Genomic DNA, 20827 nt, shown 5'->3' with positions numbered 1-20827 from the left:
TTTCGACTATTAGAGAATACTTGCGACTATAACATATGTAAAATTTAGCCCGGATGTCCGCGGATGTATGTAACTTTTATTGTCCCTAAAATTAAAAATATAAAGAAAAAATACCTTTTCTTCTTAATAACGGAATGCTAAATATATTGAAAATACTCTAATTGCGAAAGAATTACTATTAAAAAATTTTAATTACCTTCGAGCTTAGAATCCATCAAACAAATTATATCAAAGTGTTCACTTAAAAGAAATATGAAGCTTAATATTCAACAAGAATTTTGCAAATTAATCAATGTATTTTACAAAAGTAACATGTTTATCAAAAAATGCGTATGTGTGTTTGTTCGCTGTGAACTGTCCGCGCTAATTGCTTTTGAGTGAGGCTTGATGCGACACATACATACGTACATATATAGCATTTTTTATTTTTTTTATTTTTATGGTTGTACATCACTACATAGTATAAATTTGAGTGTGCACAATTGTGCCACTAAATGCCGATGCCTGGTATAAAACAGGGATATTCATTTCATAGCACAATTGTGCCCTCTCAATTCACACGCATATGATTCGCTCTGTCGTCGTTAATTGAGTTAGTCGTCGCTTGGCACCAATGATGACATGATATGAAACTTCTCGCTCTCTGAGAGCGCGTGAAAATGTGCATTTTTTATAACATTGACCATAGATGCCATCATCCTCAAAATCAAATTTGGGCATTTCGGAATAACTTTGGGGTATTTTACATGGTAAAGGTTTAATTTATGATTTTCACCGAAAACTTACTCAAGATTGTCAAATGGGATATCAAAAAACTCGAATTTTTTCAGGATCACAAATACAAAAAAAAGCTTATTTTACCCGTTAAAAATTTTTCCGTGACAACACGTGAAATTTAATTTTTTGATAGCTAAGATAAAATGTACTTATCTCTTTTCGTGCGTTAATATAACAGCTCATTTAATTTTGTTATTTCATGTACCTTTTTTACAAATTTTTGATCCGCTTATGTAGTTGAATACACTTGAAATGAAAAATAATGAAAACGCACCGATTTTCTTGGAATTTTTTTTGCGCGGTTTACGCAACTCTGATCTTCAAGACCCATTCTTGGAAACGAATGAAGTTTGTTTACAATCGAATGAACCAATGTTTACAATTGAATGAACTTTAAGACCCATTCCTGGAAACGAATTGAGAGAGAATGAATGTTTCGTATCATGTCATCATTGCTTGGCACTTGGCGTAGCAACATGGGTGGTGGGTATCGGCTGATCGGTATCAAAATATGTATGAAAAATTATGCGCGATACATATATTCGTTGTTAGCTCGTTGCTTGCTAGTAAGCGACTAAATGAAAAATCAATTCACCCGCACGATTGCGCTCTCACTAATACAGGTGCACTTTCAGTTTTGAATAGCCCTGGTATAAAACAAAGTCGCTTTTTCTGTACCTATGTCCCTTTGAATGCTTAAACCTTTAAAAATACGCAACGGATTTTGATGCGCTTTTTTTTTTAATAGATAAAGAGTGATTGAAGAGGAAGTAACGGATGAACATATTTGGCTGAAAATTGGTGGAGGGGTAGCTTAGAACCAGGAGACAAGCATATGCTAATTTTTATCCCGTTCTGGATAGGGTCTTGAGATCAAACCGTGGACGTGGATAATCCTGGGATATGTTTGTACAATATGGGTATCGAAAGAGTACTTTCATACGGGGTATTTTTCGTACCCGCGGGTAACTAGCGTCTCGAGATATAAGCGAAAACGTGGACGCGGGTACCCCTAGAATGTGTTTATAGAATATGGATAACGAATGAAAGCTGTTGATGAGTGCTTTAGTACAGGGAAGTTTTCATACCTATTTGTGAAGGGTCTCGAGATATAGGCCAAAACGTGCATCAGGGTAACACTAGGATGTGTTTTTACATTATAGGTATCAAATTGAAGCTGTTGATGAGCACTTTAGTACAGAGTAATTTTTATACCGCTGGGTGACTAGGGTCTCAAGATATGGGCAAAACCTGGACCCGGATACCCCTAGAATGTGTGTGTAATATGGATATCAAATGAAAGTTGTTGCTGAGAGCTTTAAAGTAATTTTCAAGGTGATATTCGATTTAGTTGCATTAACCTGGCAAAAATGATAAATCTGCATGCGAATCCGAAACAAAGACATGTATTAATAATACCCACATAACTATTTACATACGTCCTATTCGATTTGCCTGGCAATAAGGGATGAAGAAGAATGGGAAAAACTTTAGAGAAGAGAAAAGAGAGAAGGAGACTGAGAAAGAGATACAGTGATACGAAAATAGAGATAGATGTAGCGAAAATACGGAGGGAGGAGTGAGTAAAAGGATTAAGAAAAAGTGAGGAGGGGGGGGGGGCAGAGCTAGACGGAAAAAGCTTATTAAAATGTATGGAGATAGACCAAATTTAGGGCAGAACAACGTCTGACGGGTCTGCTAGTCTATATATATAAAAAGAAGTGAGATATAGGTCAAAACGTGGACTCGGGTACCCCTAGAATGTGTTTATACAATATATATATCAAATGAAAGCTGGTGATGAGTGCTATAATACAGGATAATTTTCATACAACTGGGAGGCTAGGGTCTCGAGATATAGCCCAAAACGTGGACCCGGGTACCCCTAGAATGTGTTTATACAATATGGATATAAAATGAAAGCTGTTGATGAGTGCTATAGTACAGGATAATTTTCATACAACTGGGAGGCTAGGGTCTCGAGATATAGCCCAAAACTTGGACCCGGATACACATAGAATGTGTTTTTACATTATGGGTATCAAGTTGAAGCTGTTGATGTATGCTTTAGTACAGAGTAAGTTTTACACCGCTGAGTGACTACGGTCTCGAGATATAGTTAAAATAAATTTGCGAAAGCGAAAATTGTAAGAATTGTCCAAAAAGGGGTGTCTACTTATTTATGTGAGTGACTGTACATATGTACATACATATTTTGTATTTATTTGAGTATTTATCCTGATATACAATTTATACCAAAATTATTTTATAGTACCAGTCAGGAATGTAAAAGTGAATTACAATAATAATAATAAAAATGTAAATAATTATATTAATTATGTGAAAATTACTTATTACAAAAACTTTAAAGTAAAGTATCATACAAAGTAGAAAAGACAACAGATTAAACTAAATAAAACCTGATCCAACAAAAAGTTGTAGGGTAGGTTATCTTTTATAATTGTTATTATTCGGTATCATCACTTTCATTCGATGAGTCACTTGTGGAATAGTCATAAGCATCAGCAACACTACTATGAAAGCTTGAAACAACTGGGGTATTTATTGACTCCTCAACATTATCGGGGGACAGTAAATTTAAGACTTCTGAAGTCAGACTTTTAAATTTTTTCTTATGCATCTCCCTAAAACTGTTAACTAAAGGATCCAATGTTAGAAGCAACATATTCATAACATCTCTATTCGTGGCTTCACGCGACTGCTTTTGTGTGTTAACATCCCTGAATCGTCTCAAATCTTTGTTACGGGCTTCCTGTGCTTCCTCAGAAAGTTGACCAATAGGTAAAATTGCTGATTTTATAATATCAGTACTATGCACTAAGATTTTATGAACTGTAACAGGCATATTAAACCATGGATAGAGATCTATGATTAGTTTTTTAGTCTCGACCGCACATTTTTCAAATCTTTGGATATTTATATTGTACCCAGATGCTAATGCGCGAAGGAGAGTGTCGAATATTTTGATGAGCGTTACATCCAATCCCGTAATCTCAGCATTACGAGCAGTGTTGCCGTCATTGGTATTGCCGAAACCTGGTTTTGGTTTATCTACTATCAATCCAAGTACACTTTTAAATTTATTCTGGATTTCGTTGGAACGTAGTTTACACTCTCTTTATCTGCCTCATTCCTAAGCTGCCATTTTTTTTACTTCGAGGCGTTAACTTATGTGAAGCAAGCATTCAAAACATCTTATCCATGCATGGAGAGTAGACAAACCAAAACCAAGATTATCTCGGTTAAGCGTAAAGTCCCGTAACTCATTATTCATATCTTTTGGAGTGGCACCACAAATAAAACACTTTTGTGCGGAAGAAGTTTCAGTCAAAGCATTGAAAACTTTTCCGTCAATCATTGTTAGAAGCATATTGTGATTTACGGAAACTTCGTATTCTTCGAGCATGTACTTTGTTGGCAACAACGCATTTATCTCCTCTAAAACTTTGTTCGTTTCAAAACAATAAAATCGTTTGTTTCTTTAGGAAAAATAAATTTAATTGGACGACAATACATGGTAGAAGAAGCTCGAGGATTCTGCCAAACAATGTTACCTTTTTCATCCTGTAATTGAAGAGGAACGAAAGAAAATACAAACAAAAACTCATCAGTGTCAGAGCTGCATGTAAACTTTTGCTTATATGTGCTATGGCCAGAGCTTCCATCGCAACCCCACTTGCTGATTAAAGTATACGTCAAGTTTGTAGGTAACAAACTAACAAAAACTTCTTGATTTTTTGAAACTAAACGCTCAACAGTTTTATCTAATACGGACTGGACTTTAATTTCCGCACGTGTTTCAACCACATCAATCTCATTTGGGTAGCATTCTCCCTTAGCTTTTCTTAGACTATAAAATGATGGATAAACCTTATGGCCTGCCTTGACGCTCCACTTTCGAGCCGTTTTGTACCCATGAGTCGTCGACTTGCTATCTACGTAGTATGCTAAAGCTTCTACATTGCTCAAGCATCTTGCATCTGGCTCACATGTCAAATTTTTGCCGGATATTTGAGTGGTTTCCTGTGGTTTTTTATAATGTTAGCAACATTTCTGTTGCCGGACATACGCGTTGATACTTCTGCCGCATAAAGTAACTCACCAGGACTTCTAGATTGCAAGAGGTCATCAACACGACGCCGTTTGGTTTTTTCACTGCAGCTAACAAAGTCCTTCTTTCGTCTTCCGGGGCCGGGGTTACCTGGAGAAGTGGTTGGTTGGTCTGATGGCAACTTTGAATCCACCGTTATTGTAAATGTGAAATCTGGACCCAAAGGCCACTCCGAGTTTTTATTCAAAAATCGCTCATTATGTCTTCCAGAAGTGTTCCACTTTTGATCCAGCTTCGACGAATATGCCGATATTTGTAGGCTTAAACTTTTATCGAATACTCGGCTGCTTCGCTTAAATTGTACTTAAGTACAACAAAACTCAATAATTCTTTATATCTGGTTTCCTTCGAATGTTCAACCCAAATGTCAAAAAACTCCGTTCTTGGTACGGTTATAACTAAGCTGCTTTGTGTTGTTGATTTTCCGACAGGGTGAATAGTTGATGATTATTGTGCTGCCATCTTAAGTGTCGTTGATCGTTCTCATTTGTGATCAGTTGTTCAGTATTTATATTACATTCAGGTATTGGCGTAGATGCTACCAAATGGGGTTGTTTTGTGTAGCGTTCCTGTGTGGTTTTACCTGCATTAGGATTGCTTTGTATGTACCTGTTTTTATGCCTTGGTGACTGGTGCGGTAGGTTGTGGCAGGTTGAAGTCAGTGATCTTCGCCTTTTTGCTTTTGGTGTGCTCTTGCTGACCATGTAGAGATAACTAAATCTACAAAAAATTAAAAATAGATGTGCAAAGAATTCGCAATGGTTTTTTCTTTCGACTATTAGAGAATACTTGCGACTATAACATATGTAAAATTTAGCCCGGATGTCCGCGGATGTATGTAACTTTTATTGTCCCTAAAATTAAAAATATAAAGAAAAAATACCTTTTCTTCTTAATAACGGAATGCTAAATATATTGAAAATACTCTAATTGCGAAAGAATTACTATTAAAAAATTTTAATTACCTTCGAGCTTAGAATCCATCAAACAAATTATATCAAAGTGTTCACTTAAAAGAAATATGAAGCTTAATATTCAACAAGAATTTTGCAAATTAATCAATGTATTTTACAAAAGTAACATGTTTATCAAAAAATGCGTATGTGTGTTTGTTCGCTGTGAACTGTCCGCGCTAATTGCTTTTGAGTGAGGCTTGATGCGACACATACATACGTACATATATAGCATTTTTTATTTTTTTTATTTTTATGGTTGTACATCACTACATAGTATAAATTTGAGTGTGCACAATTGTGCCACTAAATGCCGATGCCTGGTATAAAACAGGGATATTCATTTCATAGCACAATTGTGCCCTCTCAATTCACACGCATATGATTCGCTCTGTCGTCGTTAATTGAGTTAGTCGTCGCTTGGCACCAATGATGACATGATATGAAACTTCTCGCTCTCTGAGAGCGCGTGAAAATGTGCATTTTTTATAACATTGACCATAGATGCCATCATCCTCAAAATCAAATTTGGGCATTTCGGAATAACTTTGGGGTATTTTACATGGTAAAGGTTTAATTTATGATTTTCACCGAAAACTTACTCAAGATTGTCAAATGGGATATCAAAAAACTCGAATTTTTTCAGGATCACAAATACAAAAAAAAGCTTATTTTACCCGTTAAAAATTTTTCCGTGACAACACGTGAAATTTAATTTTTTGATAGCTAAGATAAAATGTACTTATCTCTTTTCGTGCGTTAATATAACAGCTCATTTAATTTTGTTATTTCATGTACCTTTTTTACAAATTTTTGATCCGCTTATGTAGTTGAATACACTTGAAATGAAAAATAATGAAAACGCACCGATTTTCTTGGAATTTTTTTTGCGCGGTTTACGCAACTCTGATCTTCAAGACCCATTCTTGGAAACGAATGAAGTTTGTTTACAATCGAATGAACCAATGTTTACAATTGAATGAACTTTAAGACCCATTCCTGGAAACGAATTGAGAGAGAATGAATGTTTCGTATCATGTCATCATTGCTTGGCACTTGGCGTAGCAACATGGGTGGTGGGTATCGGCTGATCGGTATCAAAATATGTATGAAAAATTATGCGCGATACATATATTCGTTGTTAGCTCGTTGCTTGCTAGTAAGCGACTAAATGAAAAATCAATTCACCCGCACGATTGCGCTCTCACTAATACAGGTGCACTTTCAGTTTTGAATAGCCCTGGTATAAAACAAAGTCGCTTTTTCTGTACCTATGTCCCTTTGAATGCTTAAACCTTTAAAAATACGCAACGGATTTTGATGCGCTTTTTTTTTTAATAGATAAAGAGTGATTGAAGAGGAAGTAACGGATGAACATATTTGGCTGAAAATTGGTGGAGGGGTAGCTTAGAACCAGGAGACAAGCATATGCTAATTTTTATCCCGTTCTGGATAGGGTCTTGAGATCAAACCGTGGACGTGGATAATCCTGGGATATGTTTGTACAATATGGGTATCGAAAGAGTACTTTCATACGGGGTATTTTTCGTACCCGCGGGTAACTAGCGTCTCGAGATATAAGCGAAAACGTGGACGCGGGTACCCCTAGAATGTGTTTATAGAATATGGATAACGAATGAAAGCTGTTGATGAGTGCTTTAGTACAGGGAAGTTTTCATACCTATTTGTGAAGGGTCTCGAGATATAGGCCAAAACGTGCATCAGGGTAACACTAGGATGTGTTTTTACATTATAGGTATCAAATTGAAGCTGTTGATGAGCACTTTAGTACAGAGTAATTTTTATACCGCTGGGTGACTAGGGTCTCAAGATATGGGCAAAACCTGGACCCGGATACCCCTAGAATGTGTGTGTAATATGGATATCAAATGAAAGTTGTTGCTGAGAGCTTTAAAGTAATTTTCAAGGTGATATTCGATTTAGTTGCATTAACCTGGCAAAAATGATAAATCTGCATGCGAATCCGAAACAAAGACATGTATTAATAATACCCACATAACTATTTACATACGTCCTATTCGATTTGCCTGGCAATAAGGGATGAAGAAGAATGGGAAAAACTTTAGAGAAGAGAAAAGAGAGAAGGAGACTGAGAAAGAGATACAGTGATACGAAAATAGAGATAGATGTAGCGAAAATACGGAGGGAGGAGTGAGTAAAAGGATTAAGAAAAAGTGAGGAGGGGGGGGGGCAGAGCTAGACGGAAAAAGCTTATTAAAATGTATGGAGATAGACCAAATTTAGGGCAGAACAACGTCTGACGGGTCTGCTAGTCTATATATATAAAAAGAAGTGAGATATAGGTCAAAACGTGGACTCGGGTACCCCTAGAATGTGTTTATACAATATATATATCAAATGAAAGCTGGTGATGAGTGCTATAATACAGGATAATTTTCATACAACTGGGAGGCTAGGGTCTCGAGATATAGCCCAAAACGTGGACCCGGGTACCCCTAGAATGTGTTTATACAATATGGATATAAAATGAAAGCTGTTGATGAGTGCTATAGTACAGGATAATTTTCATACAACTGGGAGGCTAGGGTCTCGAGATATAGCCCAAAACTTGGACCCGGATACACATAGAATGTGTTTTTACATTATGGGTATCAAGTTGAAGCTGTTGATGTATGCTTTAGTACAGAGTAAGTTTTACACCGCTGAGTGACTACGGTCTCGAGATATAGGCCAAAACATGGACCCGGATACACCTAGAATGTGTTTTTATATTATGGGTATCAAATTGAAGCTGTTGATGAGTGCTATAGTACAGAGTAAGTTTTACACCGCTGAGTGACTACGGTCTCGAGATATAGGCCAAAACATGGACCCGGATACCCCCAGAATGTGTGTGTCTTATGGATATCAAATGAAAGCTGTTGCTGAGAGCTTTAAAGGAATTTTCATTGTGACATTCGATTTAGTCGCACCAACCTGGCAAAACTGATAAATATGCATGCGAAGCCAAAATAAAGACATGAACTAATAATACCCACATACCCATTTACACGTCCTATTCGATTTGACTGAAATTTGGTATATAAATTTGCCTATATTAGTATTTACGATGCTTTTTTCCGGGAAGTATACCAGAGACGGACTGGAACTGGGATTAGGACTAGGACTGGGACTGAGACTGAGACTCGGAGTGGGACTGGGACTGAGACTCGGAATGGGAATGGAACAAAATACATACCACCCTCTGGGACTGGTAATAAGAGATGAAGAAGAAGGAGAAAAACTTGAGAGAAAATAAAAGCGAGAAGGAGGCTGATAAAGAGATAGAATGAGACGAAGATGAAGATGAAGCGAAAAAGGCGGAGGGAGGAGTGAATAAAAAGATTAGGAAAAAGTGTAGAGGGGTAGGGAAGAGTTAGACGGAAAAAGCTTATTAAAGAGTATGCAGATAGGCCAAATTTAGGGCAGAACAACGTCTGCCGGGTCTGCTAGTAAATCTTATAAAATAAAGTCGCTAAATGCCATGTACGCACATAAATTCACATAGAATGCTCCGATTTTAAAACGGTTTTTTGCGTTTGAAAGCTTAGCTACGTGAGATGGTACAGTTAATATAATTTGAAGGTATATATTATAGGGGCGTGGAAAATTGCCAAAATGTAGTAAAAAAGCATACAATTTTTGTTTACACAGCTATAACTCATAAACGGATGGATGGATTCAAAAAAATTCTACTTTTCAGTAAAACTTTTTACCTTCGTTCTGCATCAAACAAAAAATACTTGATTCCTTTCTTATATCAGCCATATTGTTTAAACAAAAGTAACATTTTTACCAAAAAATCCGTGTGTGTGGTTGTTCGGTGTCAACTGTGCACGCAATTTGCTTTTGAGTGAGGCGACACATGGCATTCGCTGCGTTATTTAACTTCGGGAGTACATTTATATGTATGTATGTATTTTCATATCATATCAGCTTGACATATGTATGTTCATACATATTTATGCGTTGTTGCCAAATTAATGCAACATAAATGGTTAAGAATGCAAACATTTCTTGAAAAATACTCTTTCGTTAAAAATATTGAACATTTCCTTAAAATTCTTAAACAAAAGTTTTATTTTTTGGTATTTTTGCATGTATGTGCTAATATTTGTGCACTAAGGAAATTTTATTCTTCAGTATATTTTTTATGCTAAGGTAATCCTGGGATGTGTTTGTACAATATGGCTATCAAATGTTTATGAGTACTTTGATACGGGAAATTTTTCGTACCCTTGGGTGACTAGGGTCTTGAGATATAGGCCAAAACGTGGACCCGGGTACCCCTAGAATGTGTTTATACAATATGGAAAACAAATGAAAGCTGTTGATGAGTGTTTTAGTAGAGGGTAATTTGCATACCCCTGGGTGACTAGGGTCTCGAGATACAGGCCAAAACGTGGGCCCGTGTTCCCCTAGGCAGAGTTTATACAATATGTATATCAAATGAAAGCTGTTGATAAGTGCTTTAGTAGAGGGTAATTTCCATACCCCTGGGTGACTAGGGTCTCGAGATATAGGCCAAAACGTGGGCCCGTGTTCCCCTAGGCAGAGTTTATACAATATGGATTTCAAATGAAAGCTGTCGCTGAGAGCTTTAAAGTAATTTTCATTGTGATATCCGATTTAGTCGCATGAACCTGGCAATATTGATAAATATGCATGCGAAGCCGACATAAAGACATGAATTAATAATACCCACATACCTATTTACATACGCACTATTCGATTTGCCTATTTGGTATATTTGGTATATAAATTTGCCTTTATTAGTATTTACGATCCTTTTTTCCGGGAAGTAGACCAGAGACGGACTAGGACTGAGACTCGGAGTGGGACTGGGACTCGGAATGGAACTGGAACAAAATAGATACCACCATCTTGGACTGGCAATAAGGGATGAAGAAGAATGAGAAGAACTTGAGATAAGGAAAAGAGGGAAGGAGAAGGAGACTGAGAAAGAGATAGAGTGAGACGACGATAGAGATAGATGAAGCGAAAAAGACGGAGGGAGGAGTGAATAAAAGGATTAAGAAAAAGTGAAGAGGGGGGAGGGCACAGTTAGACGGAAAAAGCTTATTAAAATGTATGCAGATAGACCTAATTTAGGGCAGAACAATGTCTGCCGGGTCTGCTAGTATATATTATAAATGGGAAAGTTTGAATGTTTGTATGTTTGGATGTCCAGACTTTTGTCTTTGTGCCTCAATCACGCAAGAACGGCTGGGCAGATTTGGATGAAATTTGGCACACATATAGCCAATAGTTTAGAAGGATCTACTAGTTATATATTTTTCAAAACGGGGGAACAGTTATAATTTAATTATTATATTTTTTCGTCTTTGTGACTGAATCACACCAGAACGGATACACGGGTTTTGATGAAATTTGGGACACAAACAATAGTCTACTAGCCACATTTTTTTCGAACATGGAAAGGGGGTGGGGGTCCCACGACCCCTTCGAAAAATTACTTTTTAATAATTTTTACACATTACCTTTACTGACCTTCACCAATATTACAACTTAATAGGTCAAATAAGTCGAGGGCTTACAAAATGAGCAGTGACACCTTCTTTTCCCCCTCCCCCCTTCTCACCCCCTCTGGTGTAAAATCTATAAATTGTTATAACTCAATATAAATGTTCTCCTAAATCAATAATTTTTGGTGTCTGGCTCATACAGATCGAGATCTAAACAATTTTGGAAAAACGATCGGTGGTGCTCTCCGTCTCCTCCCGCCATCCTCCCTTCTTCAATTGTCTTTATTAGCACGCCTTTATTAGCTTTACCTGTAAGTTTATTTGTAACTTTATATTCGCTCCAACGCGCCTGCTGCCTTATTAACATGATTTTATAGTTAGCTTCACCTTATTTGTAATCCCGTTAGGGTCATGTCGAGACCCTTCCGGGGTCATTTCTGGATGATTTTCGGAATCCGTCCGGGATCACGCCGGGGTAATTTCGGGACTTCTTCGGGATCATGTTGGGACCCTTCCGGGATCATTTCTGTATAGTTTTTGGGATCCCGGCGGGGTTATTTTGTGACATTTTTGGGACTATTCCGGGATCATTTCGGGACTATTTCGCGATCACTTGGGGACCCTTCCGGCATCATTTCTGGGTTTCGGGATCATTTGCGTACCTTTGAGAGATAAATTCTTGATGGTTTCCGGGATCATTGCGGGACTTTTTCGGGGTCATTTTGGGTCCCTTCCGGCATCATTTATGGATGGTTTTCGGGATCCATCCGGGATCCCGTCGGGGCCATTTCGGGACTATTTTGGGATCATTATACCCCAAATGATTCCGGCATCATTTCTGGAGAGAGAGATCCGTCCAGGATCCCGTCGGGGTCATTTCGGGATTTTTTCTCGACTAATACGGGATCATTTGGGGACCCTTTCGGCATCATTTCTGGATGGTTTTCGGGATCCCGGGATCCCGTCAGTGTCATTTCGGGACTATTTGGAGATCATTTGGGAACCTCTCTGGCATCATTTCTGGATATTTTCCGGGATCCGTCGGGAATCCCGTCAGGGTCCTTTCGGGACTATTAGGGGATCGTTTGAGGACATTTCCGGCATCATTTCTGGATAGTCTACGGGATCCGTCCGAGATCCCGTCGGGGTCATTTCAGGACCTTTTCGGGATCATTTGGGGTCCCTTCCGGCATCGTTTCTGGATGTTTTTCGTGATTCGACCGGGATCCTGTCGGGGTCATTTCGGGACTTTTTCTAGACTAATACGGGATCATTAGGGAACCCTTTCGTTATTATTTCTGGATGGTTTTCGGGATCCGTCCGGGATCCCGTCAGGATCATTTCGGAACTATTAGGGGATTATTTCGTGTACCTTCAGGCATCATTTGTAGATGGTTTTCGGGATCCATCCGGGATTCCGTCGGGGTCATTTCGGAACTTTTTCTGGACTATTTCGGGATCATTTGGGGACCCTTTCGGCATCATTTCTGGATGGTTTTCGGGATCCGTCCGGGATCCCGTCAAGGTCATTTCGGGGCTATTAGGGGATCATTTGGGGACCTTTCCGATATCATTTTTGGATAGTTTTCGGGATCCGTCCGGGATACGAAATGGACTATGTCAGGATAATTTAGGAACCCTTCCTGGATATTTTCTGGATGGTGTTTGAGATCCGTCCGGGAGCCCGTCAGGGTCATTTCAGAACTTTTCCGGGACTATTTCGGGATCATTTTGGTACCATTCGGGGATCATTTCTGTGTGGTCCTCTGGATAAGTTTTTTGGGACTATTCCGGAAAAATTTGGGGACCCTTCCGGGGCATTTCTGGATGATTTTCGGGATCTTTCCGCGATATCGTCGGGGTCGTGGCTTTTACTGGATAATTTCGGGATCATTTGGGGTTCCTATCAGGTTATCAGCTCATTTAAATGCATTAGACAGAAAAAATTTTTTAAGAGATAACTTGATTGGGAGGCTAACGTGATTAGCCCATATATTTCATTTTATTCTTGCGGACGGGGCCGCGGGTAAAGGCTAGTTTATAAATATATTGTAGTTTCCAGCTAATAAATATACTTCACCTTTCATGGTCCAAAAACTGTTACATATGTTCACATAAGGCTACTCATGGCGGCCGCCTACTACACCGAAGATCTTGGGTTTACGCCCCATGCCATTAAAAGCTCTCAGTGAATCAACATAAAACAAGTAGGTCTCTTTTCGCCAATTTGTAGGGAAAATTGAAAGGAGCACGACGCAAATATGAAGAGAAGCTCGGCCTAAAATCTCTTCGGAGGTTATCGTGCCGTAAATTTATTTTATTTATAACGTCTTGCATAGTGACGAGGTCGTTAACACATTTCAAGGTTAACAACATTACCATTTACAAAAATTTTGTTAAATCGTTATCGTAGTTGCAAAGATTTTTCCATGAAATTGCATTTCTTCACAAATTAACATAATTTTCCTCTATTTCGAAATAAATTTCATAATATTTATAAGAAAGTACAGCTTACAGCGAATGAATAAACTTCAGAGAAATGGTATAACGACGGTTACGGAAAATGCGGAAACAATTTAACAACATGAGAAATACAAATTTTCCAAGTTTAGATCTTTGCGTACCTGTCCAACATTACAATACCAAAACTTTCATAAGAAATGTTAACTCGTTTAATTTGTTCTCACTTTTTATACTTGTCGCGACCATTACATTTGGTACTTGATAATTAAGGTGAATTTTCAAACCAGATTTTTTTTTAATCAAGCGGGAAACGGAAAGAACAATTTCAAGTTCAGCGAAACCTGTGGTACTAATAATTTTTCTATGTTGGCTGTCGTTTTCGATATATTGACCAAAGCTTGGGTTTGGATGACTTTAAGACTTTTTTCGTTAATATTGGAGCTGTTTAGACTATCAAGATAAGAAGTATTTTTTATATATAGCAATCGTTCGTCTCGATATTGATGAAAATACACTACAAAAGCATTCCCTGTCGCGACCTTTACATTTTAAAATGCGAATAATTTCAAAAGAGCTAAGAAGTACTTTTTCTTTGACCGAAGTATTAATAGGACAGATTTGTAATTTGGATATGGAACACCGAAAGAAATAAAGTTTGTCAGATTAACAAATCCGGTTTGTTGTTCTGGAATAAATAGTTATTCAGTAGACCATAATTCGGGTTACTTCGACCGAATTTTTTGTCAAGAAAACAAATTTTTTAATCTATTTCAGCAGAACAAAAACAAAGTTTAACAATAGTATATTTTGTAAAAATAACAGATTCTCAAACAATTTAATGAATTTTTCTATTAAAAGAACTGATCTGACTGACCAATAAAGGTCAATCAAAAGCGAACAACTGTCAATATTATTCAAATGCATCAGCTAATTTTAAAGAGAAACTTACGCTCATGGCGCACTATACGGTAGAATTGGAAAAAGTTGTCTCAAAATCAAAATCAAATAACAGTTGATGCTAGAGTTATCATACAAATAAAAAGAAGTTTAAAAATTTTAACGCACTTCATTTATATAAATGGACCAAAAGAATCGAAAAATCGCTCTTTAAACAAATACATAATTTTGTTGAACTTTGATATTCAAATTTTAATATATTCACTGTAAACAATTTTTTGAGGAACAAAATTATAGAGATTACATCGAAAGCCTATACATACATTGCTGTTGTAGCACTGATTTGCCAACCACTTCGAGTGCATTTGTGCCATGAAAAGCTATTCAGTGAATACTCATCTGCCTTTCAGGTGCTGTTCGGAGTCGACGTAAAATATGTAGGTCCCGTCCCGCCAATTTGTAGGAAAAATTAATAAGGAGCACGACGCAAATTGGAGGAAAAGCTCGGCATAAAATCTCTTCGGAAGTTATCGCGCCTTGCATTTTTTTATGTATTTACCTGAATGTCCGGATCCTTATAAATGAAGCTACCTATGCCCGGCTAGTTTAGGTCCCAGCAAACGTAAAGGCTAACATCACGGGGCAAGGCAGGGGAACTAACGCTATCTACCACGACAGCCAGAGAAGGAAAAACTGACCACCGTATTGTCACTAAGGGCTGGTATTCATTCTTTTTTTGTATTGCTTCTATTAATTTAATAAAGCTTTAGTATATACCGATGTTGTTTAAATAAGTTACGTACTTATGGTTGCGGACGCGACAAATTTTAGACTAAAATAAAATATGTAACTCAAGTGTTCGGGGAAATATTTTGAAAAAGGACCAATACACTAAGCTGAAGTCTTTTTGTATTTGAAGTACATTTTTGCTTATACCAACTGTCCAAACGTAGCTGTGATTCTCTTAAGAAAGTTTCATCTGAAACACAATACCAACCACTATATGCAGCAGAGTAAATGTGGCCGCGCGATTTTAAAGTGTGCCAAAAATGCGCTACAGCCGTCTTGTGGCGCTCTTCGGTAGTACGTATAAAATCTGTGTTTGCTATACTCGCTTCGGCGAATACATGACGATATAGCGCAGATATATACTCGCAATATTGTGCAACTGGCACGGTTTGAGCTGCTGCTTGTTGGATTTTTGTACCATGTTCATCAGTGCCATTAATTGTCATTAATTGATATGACTGCTCATTGTAATATTATACCCTGAAAATGCAAAAGAGAAAAAATTGATCAATGAAAAAGAAATAAGGTTAGAATTAGCAAATTTTACTATACGAACAGTAACTATACTCACCGCATGTCGTAAATCAATGACATTTTTTTCCTTTTTCTCCATTCAGGAAAAGGAAAAGCGTAGCAGATGTCAAAATCTCTACATTTAATGTCTGACTGTCAATGATTATTGCAATACAAACGTTAGGCCTCATGCGCAAGCATCTCGCGCACTACACGTCATGCACTACATGCGCACTACACGTCACACACTACATGCGCACTACACGTCACGCACTACATGCCGCACTAAATATCGCGCACAACACGCCGCACATGTCGCGTATTACATATCTCGATCAATAATTCAGATTTGAAATACGTAATTCCACGAATCTCAACATTATCGACAATACACGTCAAAAAATAATGTTGAGTGGTGGAAGTGCAACTCTGTAATACCTTTTCAGCCAGGTTTCGAACCGTTCCGTGTGGTGGCAGGCCACTTGTTGTGAAAACAAAGTTCACCACAAATCAAAAGTAAATTTTAACACTACTTCGGTGACATCTACCGACATAAATCAAATTATAAGATGTACTAAAGGCGCTAAAGCAACAGCCACATCGCATGGATGCGTGCGAAATTCGTTTTTTCTTCCTTTCTTTGCGCGCATAAGTATTTACTTATGGCCTTTAATTTTTTATTTCAATTAAATTTTATTTCAATAAAATTTTTTTTTTTTCTTCTGCGAAAATATATTAGAGATAATTTTGTTGTTTACGCCACCCAAACAACATTCCGCCAACCTCAATTTGGGCATGATCAATGATACCAATATTCTTTCAGATCATGACCCGTTACCAAACCTTATTGGCAAAGTCAGAGGGAGGCGCAAAACGTTTCGACGTTGCTTGCCAGCTCTGCGGCAGGGATCATAGCCTTAGGATCTGCTCTTTGAATCCAGCAGCCAGCAAAGGTACACGTAATCGCCCGTTCACGTAAGTTGTCAATTTCATAAAATATATGTAATAATTTCTGAAAATATATTTAATATTTTCATTTTCACAACATCTGTTAAAATCTTCCTTAACATTTGTTGTATTTACATGCATTGAATAAAGAAAACACTGTGAATTCCTTTTTTTATTAATGCGAAATCTTTTGGGTGTTTTTATTTTCTTCCCCTTTTTTCGCCTTAACTATTATTTAACAAATACGTGGGTGCGCGCCGTTGCCACCACGCACTTGTTCATGGTATATTTTTAGAATAACCGACGTGACACTAGAATAAGTGTAAAATAAATTTAGTAAAACTCTGTTTACAAATTTTCATCGACCTTTTTTTAACGTTAAATAAAAGTATGGAAGAGTCAAAGTTAGAGCAACAATATGGATCTAAGTTAAACAATCTAACCACAAAAATCAAAAACGCCACGTTGCGTTATTAAAAGAGTTAAATGATGAAGCTGAAATAGCCTTCTTTTGAACTCGTATTTCGCAGTCTATTATAAAGAAAGACTACTACCCCAGCGACTCCGAATATTCCCGGGGTAGGCATGTCATTAATAGATAACTAAAATCCACAGACCTGGAAGGTTTAACGTGTTCATTGTCAAATCTGTGCCTAGGGTGTAGGGCTAGTGTCTTAATGGCGCTAATTTTCCCAACATACTGTACTATATACGACCAAGGATCATCACCATAGACAATACACCCCAAAACGTTCTGGAGTACCTCTATCACAACAAGAAAAATAAGAAGAAGTAGAAGGATAATAGTAAATGTGAAGGATATTATATCTTCAAATAAATACTCAACCCACACTGTGAATTGCTCAAAATAAAATATGATCACTTTAAATTATCCGTTCGTGGGGTACACAAAGAAATGTTATGCTATGTTTTCTTACACAGATGTGATAACCCAGCCCACTACTCTGATCCAGAGCGAGTCGTTTCAAAGTCAGGCGGCGGACTACAAATTTTTTCCTTTATTGAATGCAAATGTAAACATATCTAGTTTAAAATTGAAACCCAATCCTGCAAACACTTTTTCACTTAAACCTATAGGCTCGTATTCATAGGAAAACAAAAATATGTAGGCTCTAAAGGTTTATTTTGACTATGAATATGTGCCATATACTTAAAAAAAAAATTCGGTTAGGTTATTTATGTAGTACAAAAGGGTTTAAGATTTTGGTTGAGATTGGTAACCACGATATACAAGGGACAGAGCCACCGGATAACCGAATTGATGATTTCCTACTTATTACTTATTTTTATTCTGTTTGTTATTATTCTTTCTAAACTCAAGTTGTACATTATCGGTTACCACTGAGTTTACTGAATATCTATAAATACAGTTTAAGACTAAATTGTTATCATATCTTATAACTTTAAACAAGCAATTCTTGTATATGTATTTGTATATTATTTGTATGTTTGTATAGCCGAACGATCTCGGGAACGGCTCAACCGATTTAAATGAAATTTGGCACAGAGATAATGTATCACCTTCTAAGACTTTCTACTTAGGTGTTACAACTCAGAATGTTTCACAAGGTTGCCACCTACTCCAAATAAAAAAAAAATTGCATGAGATATGCCGATAAAGTTATTTCACTCTGCATTACAATAGGGACATTTTTGAGTAGGGCTGCCATTAAGGTGTGTTTGGCAAGCACTCCGAGTGTATTTCTGCCATGAAAAGCTCTCAGTGGAAAATCATCTGCCTTGCAGATGCCGTTCGGAGTCGGCATAAAACAAGTAGGTCCCGTCCCGCCAATTTGTAGGAAAAATTAAAAGGAACACGACGCAAATTGGAAGAGAAGCTCGGCCTTTAATCTCTTCGGAGGTTATCGCGCCTTTCATTTATTTTTATTTTGCCATTAAGGTTGGGGTAGTTAGACGAAATAGTATTCGTATATTTGTATGTTTGTATAGCCGAACGATCTCGGGAAAGGCTCAACCGATTTAAATGAAATTTGGCAAAGATATAACGTATCACTTTCTAAGACTTTCTACCTAGGTATTGCTACTCAGAATGTTTCACAAGGTTGCCACCTATTAAAATTAAAAAAAATTGCATGAGATATGCCGATATGGGTATCAAACGAAAGGTATTTCACTCCGTATTACAATAGGAACATTTTTGAGTAGGGTTGCCATTTAGTGTTGGGGTAGTTAGACGAAATAGTACTCTACTTACTTTTATTCTCTTAAAGCTTTAAAGGAGAACATTAAAGTTAAAAATCTTCTTAAAAAAAAATCTTACACATGATTCGACTTAATTTTCTTAATTTCACACACGCTAATAAAATTCAAATGCAATATCAAGGCACCGTGGCAAATTCTAGCAAAATATCTATATATATAAAAATGAATGTCATTTTTCGTTGTGATTTTATAACTCAAGAACGGGCTCACCTATCCAAGCCAAATTTTTAGGCTTTGTTCTGACTATTCAGTAGATCGTTTGTGTTTTGAAATTTTAAGAATCGGATACCAGGGTCTCGAGATATAGGCCAAAACGTGGACCCGGATGTGTTTGTACAATATGGGTATCAAATGGAAGCTGTTGATGAATGCTATAGTATAGAGTATTTTTCTTGCCGCTCCGTGACTATGGTCTCGAGATATAGATCAAAACGTGGACCCGGATAACTTTAGGATGTGTTTGTACAATATGGGTAGCAAATGGGAGCTGTTGATGAGTGCTATAGTATAGATTATTTTTCATGCCCCTCCGTGACTAGGGTCTCGAGATATAGACCAAAACGTGGACCCGGATAACTTTAGGATGTGTTTGTACAATATGGGTAGCAAATGGGAGCTGTTGATGATTGCTATAATATAGATTATTTTTCATGCCCCTCCATGACTAGGGTCTCGAGATATAAACCAAATCGTGGACCCGGATAGCCCTAGGATGTGTTTGAACCACATGAGTATCCATTGTGAGTTGTTGATAAATGCTAATGAACAGAGGGCTTTTATTTTCGCTGGGTAACTAAGGACTCGAGATATAGACCAATTGGGAACTCGCCTTAAGGTTAAGAGAATTTACTAAACGATTGGTTACCTACTTAGCTATGCTCTTTCGCTCTCAAAATTTATGTACTTTCGTCTTAACTAGCTTACTTATTATACCCACCTACAAACTTACTTGCATTATATTTATATCAACATGTAGGTATGTATGTAGCAGGCAGATCGACAAACAAAGTAGGCTTTGAAAAGGCATCGAACAATATTACGGTGCATTTTTTTGCATAGAGAAATACATGAATATTTTGTATAGATAGGTGTATAGAGCTTTGGCTCTTAGCATTAAGAAAATTCAAAATAGGAGAATAAATGACATTGGAGTCTAAACAATGAAATACAGAAGTCGTACGAAACGGACGTGTTATTCTTCGCTCCGTGGTTGTGTGTCTTTTTCTTGCTATTCTTACAAGTCTAATACTTTGTGACTGTTACTATATTAAAACAGTGACTCTTCTTGGTTTTATAACCAAAGTTTTAAAATGTCCAAATGAATATGATATAATAATAACTTTTCCAAATTATTAATACAATTTATTCGTAATGCCGTGTCAGTGTGGGCGTAGGGTTGAGAGAGGCCAACCGAATGTGTTGCGTGCTAAGTGCAATGACCTCTATGATCTGAAGTGTGTCAACTTGTCAGTGGACGATCTTGATTTTCTCACCGCATCAAATAAATCGTTCTATTGTAAAGTATGTTCGGTTGTGCGTCGCACGTCTATTCGAACTCCGCCACCAATGGCTCTCCCCGCTACCGTTGCCGATAATATGGAGTG

At 37.3% G+C, this 20827-nt stretch overlaps 1 long non-coding RNA gene across 1 annotated transcript in view; it reads left to right on the top strand.

Annotated features, from left to right (window-relative positions):
• The first annotated feature begins 16860 nt into the window (after positions 1-16860).
• LOC137250161 (uncharacterized) overlaps positions 16861-20827 on the top strand; it is a 443804-nt gene continuing 439837 nt past the window's right edge. Inside the window, exon 1 of the long non-coding RNA XR_010952813.1 lies at positions 16861-17006. This is a non-coding gene — a long non-coding RNA (uncharacterized lncRNA). The remainder of the gene's footprint in view (positions 17007-20827) is intronic.

Source organism: Eurosta solidaginis, chromosome 4 (genome assembly GCF_040869045.1).
Source record: "Eurosta solidaginis isolate ZX-2024a chromosome 4, ASM4086904v1, whole genome shotgun sequence".
Lineage (NCBI taxonomy): Eukaryota > Metazoa > Arthropoda > Insecta > Diptera > Tephritidae > Eurosta > Eurosta solidaginis.
This window is presented reverse-complemented; position numbering and strand designations above follow the sequence as displayed.